Here is a 5038-nt window from a genome sequence, read left to right as displayed (position 1 = left end):
AAATCCGGCGCGGAGTGACGTCACCCGCTCGCGCGCTGTCCCCGCGCCTGCGCGCTGACGGGGTGGGGGGGCGGTGGTGTCGCCTCGGAAGCCTGGTGGGAACAGCCCGGGGCGCGCATGCGCGTGCGTCTCCGCGGGCCGGGTGGAGGGACCGACCGGGGGAGACTGGCGTGGTTTCTGGGCTGACATTTGTTTTGGGAGCAACGCAGTGTTGAGCGCCTGTTCCCAGGGGCGTTTGTAAGGCGCTGGGGCTACCGAGGTGAAGAAGCCCCCGGATTCTCTGAGCCCACAGCCAATTCCAACGTACTCCAGCTCCTTTTCTGTTCCCCCAGAGGGCCCCTCCTCCGGGAAGCCAGCCTTGATTGCTCTTCCAGGATGTGATTCTTCCTCTCTGAGAAAGACATCCAATGGGGCGCCTGGGTGGCTCAGTGGGTTAAGCCTCTGCCTTCGGCTCAGGTCATGGTCCCGGGGTCCTGGGATCGAGCCCCATGTCGGGCTCTCTGCTCGGCGGGGAGCCTGCTTCTCCCTCTCTATCTGCCTGCCTCTCTGCCTACTTGTGATTTCTCTCTCTGTCAAATAAATAAATAAATAATCTTTAAAAAAAAAAAAAAAAAAAAAAAAAAAAAGACATCCAAGTGCCCTCACCTGGGTGTGCATCTGCCTCAGCTGTGGACACTTTAAAATGTCAGGTTGTGAGGGCACCTGGGGGGCTCAGTCCATGAAGCCTCAGACTCTTGGATTCAGGTCTGGTAACGAGCGGATGGTCGCGGAATGGAGCCCCGAATCAGGCTCTGCCCTCAGTATGGAGTGTGCTTCAGCGTCTCCCTCTCCCTCTTGCCGTCTCTCTCTCGCAAATAAATAAAGTATTTTAAATTTAAAAAGTAAAATAAAATGTCCAGTTGCTGGAGTGGAATTTGCTGCAGGTGGGATGGTGACCAGCCTGGGTGCCGGGTGAGTTGAGAAACACCTCTTGATTTTACAGCGACCTCTGGATCCAGGGACTGCAAGGACGTCGCAGCCGCAGCACGTAGGGTGTGTCCGTCTAAGGGCCAGGAGGTGGCTCGGAAGATGGGGCTGAACACATCAGCCCACTTGGAGCCCTCTCTGGGCTACGCTCCAGCGGGAGAGAGAAGGAGGTGCATTCGCCCTTTAGAAAGAGGATCGGTCCTCCCAAAATGAGGCTGCCACAAAGCAAGTCACCCGTAACCACCTGCTAATGAGTAGCTGCACACCCTTAGCAGGGCGCCTCATGCATCCCAAGCCCTCAAGAACTGGCCGCTACTTTTTCAAAATTGTATTTCCAATACTTGATACCGTCCCGGCGACAAACTCGTGAAACAAAGCATTTCAGAATCGTCTTTAAGAATGGGGAAGCGAGATTCTGGGGGTCGCAGTGATTTCTTGGAGCTCCCGCAGAACTAATCCTATCCCCTTTGTAATCCTATCCCCTTTGTCTTCATCAGGTAGAACATAATCTGCACAGTAAGAAACAGTGCTACAGACATACCAGGCACCAGGCTAACAGCTTTAGCAATCATACCTAAATACAGTCCTCGCAATGACCGTGGGACAGCAAATGTGACCAACCTTCCACAGGGGAGGAAACAGAGGCTCAAGACGTCAGTGAGCCTTGCCCAGAGCCGCCCAGCTGGGAAGGGGCAGCACCTGGGCTTAATTATAAATCTCAGGGTCCTGGTCCCAGCTCTACATTCCTGGGTGGTGTTCGTGGCGTTCATACGTAAAGACATTAATGGGCCTTCGTTCCACACGAGGAGGGGGGCCGTGTCTCTTACAGGCTTGCAAAAAGGAGTATAAAGCTTTGCTTTGGACAATAGAAGGTTATCAAATAAAATCTCTCAGGGAGGTCGGTGTCCTTTCCCACTTTCGGGAAAACCCAGTAGATCTGTGGAGAGTGTTTTAAGCAAACGGATGTGACTGCAGCAGGGGAAATGTGTGCGGGTCTCACCGTCAGCCAGCAGGGCTCAGAGCAGCGCAACAGGCGCTGACCAATGGCCCAAGACCCTCAGGCGGACAGCCTGGTGCCGTCCCCCAGAGAGTAACAAGCCACCCACCCACCGGGGACAGACTCCGTCACTGGCAACGTCAGAAAGCAGGCGGCACTACCCAGGGCGTTCCCTTGGGCCCCTCATTCCCTGTTGCCAGATTAGAAGCACCCCCAGAGCCCAGGCACTTAAAAGAGTAAGTGGTTTTGAAAGAGAGACCCCTAAAGAAGAAATTAGTTGCCTCTCCTGTAGAAAGAAGTTCTAGAACGTTGACCCAAATGCTTCAAACTCAATCCTATATGTACATTTGCACTTGGGTCACTTGAGAGGTTTTTAAAGGAGTCCCAATAGAGCCATTTTCTGGTAGCAGCACAGTTGAGCCAAAGGCACAGAGAGGTTCCCTCAGACTGCCTGGCACAGCCTCCCCCAGGATCAGCATCCCCCCGGCACAATAGTGCCTTTGCCACCATCACCTCTGACGCATCATTATCGCCATGTACGGAATGTCTGTGTCCGCCCCCCATCCCCATCTCGTATGTGGAAGCCTAATGCCCAACATGGTGGCTTTAGTGGGTGGAGTCCGTGGAGATGACAGGTCCTGAGGGCAGAGCCTCCTTAGTGCGGTTCGTGCCCCTCTAGAGGGGACTCCAGCGAGCTCCCTCACCCTGCCCCTTCCACCACGGGCATCCGTGGACCAGGACGCGGGCCCTCACGAGACACGGAATCTGCTGCCGCCCTTGCCGGCCTCCAGAACACTGAGAAAGAAATGTCTGTTTAAGCTGCCCGGTCCACAGTATCTTGTCACAGCAGCCCGACCTGACTAAGGACACCAAAGTGGACACCCGACGTCCATAGATCACAGTAGGGGTTGCTCTTGCTGGCGGTCATTCCGTGGATTTGGACAAACGTATAATGATGCGTGGCCGTCATGACAGTATCAGAGAATGGTCTCACTGCCCTAAACAACCCCGCTTCGCCCACTCATCCTCCTCCCTCGAGTCCCTGGCAACTGCTCATTCTCCTGTCTCTATACTGTGTCTTTCCCAGGATGTCACAGAGCCGGAGTTGCACAGGATGGAGCCTTATTTCACTTAGTGATAAGCCTTTAAGCTTCTTCCCTATCTTTTCATGGCTTAGTAGCTCTTTTCTTTTTGGTGCTGGTAACAGTCCATTGTCTGGATGGGCCACAGTTTATCCATCATCTACTGAAGGACACCTTGGTGGCCCTCGGGGTCTGGCGATGATGGAACACCAAACGTTTACGTCCACTTGAGGGTTTTCGAGCTTGTCACAGCCTTGCCTTGCGAGTTCTCACAACGCCTTCGAGCCCGGTGAGAAGAAACACGTAGTGAAAAAGGCAAGAACACGAAGAGTTTGACCATGGATCTCCAAGCTGTGTGACGTTGGGTAATTAACCCCACCTCTCCGGGCTTCTGTTCCCTTTTCTGTACAACGCAAGGAAGTGATTCCTGCATTAGCATCGGAGAGAGGACCCAGCGGGCTGGGCTGGTCCACGGGGAGTCTGAGCACACCCAGCCCTCAGCAAGCACGCTGTCATCATCCCATAACCATTCTGTTCGACAGACAAGAGGAGGTGTTGAGAGGGGAGATTCACCCGAGGTGCTGGGGTGCTGACAGCCAGGCCTCTCCCTGCATGTGCTTCAGAAATGCCAGTGTTTCCAGCCCTTAAACGTCACAGGTACAGACTTAACATGTAAAATGCCACCTCTGCTTTCTGCTCCCAGATGTCCCCTGCATCACACGCGCACGCGCGCACACACGCCCTAAAGTGCTAAAGAAAACAACACTCAAATAATTTTACGAACAACAAAGACTGGTTCCTGCAGAGCTGGAAGCTTCCCTCCTCCCTTCAGGCATCCCTCTGTCATCGGCTCCGCTCCTGAGTCATGTGCATTCGCCCATCCTGGATCAGGTGAGGCCATCCGTCAGCCCCCGGCGTTTCACCGGAGATTGGACTGTAGCGAGACGAGCGTGCCGGAAGTGTCACCGTGACGGCTCCGCACGCTGTTTCTGGCACCACCATGCAGGGCAAAGGTGCGTCCCCATGCTTCGGACTGCAATGGGCTCCTGCCTCCCTATTCTTTTTTTTTTTTTTTTTTAAGATTTTATTGAGAGAGAGACAGAGCGAACACAAGCCAGGGGAGGGGCCGAGGGAGGAAGGAGAAGCAGACTTCCTGCTGAGCAGGGAGCCCGCAGGGCTCAATCCTGGGACCCTGAAACCATGACCTGAGCCGAAGGCAGATGCTTAACGGACCGACAGAGCCACCCGGGCGCCCCATCTTCGCTCCCAATCCTGTCCACTCCCAGGCACTGCCTCCTCCTCTCCGCTCTCTCCCCGCCTTTCTACCCCACCGTCCTCGTCCCCCTCCTCCTCCCCCCTTCTCCCTCTTTCCCCTCCTCCATCTCCTTCATCCCTCCTCCCCCTCCTCCTCTGCTTGCCCTCTGTCTTGCCCTCCGCCCACCCGCATTCCCCCAGCATATCTTCCAGCTGTGACCTCCTGGTCCCCATGGCCTCCCACCTAGCAGAGCACACACTTCTCAGCCGGCTGTCCAGGCCTTTCGAGGCCACGGGCTCAAACTCTCAGCCTCCTCCCTCAGCCAAATTTTGTCTCTATCAATTTGACTTTGCCCTTCTTCTTTCTCTTGCTTTTGTTGGTGTTTTTCCCATCCCAGAAGTGCCCTCCTGGACCCCAAACTGGCCTGGCGGCTAGCAGGAGGGAAGGGTAGGGCGCCAAGAAATTCCTCTAACTAAAGCGGGGATGGGCTTGAAAAGGCATTAGTTCAAGGCACGAGGAGGACCTGCCCTGGGTCGAAACAGACCTCCTCTGGGAGCTGGAGAGGCGGAGGGAGGGCGGAGTGGTGCCCGCACAGAGCTCGGGCATCCTCCAGTGAGCCCAATGCTAATTTAAAATATACACAGTGTGCCGCCGCCGTTATGCAACCGGGGCAACCGGGTGCCATTCGGGTCGTTTTAAAACGTCCCCTGCACACAGGAACCAGCCGGTTTCTTCTAA

The sequence above is a fragment of the Martes martes genome (assembly GCF_963455335.1).
Source record: "Martes martes genome assembly, chromosome: 17".
Classification (NCBI taxonomy): domain Eukaryota; kingdom Metazoa; phylum Chordata; class Mammalia; order Carnivora; family Mustelidae; genus Martes; species Martes martes.
Note: the sequence above shows the minus strand (reverse complement) of the source record.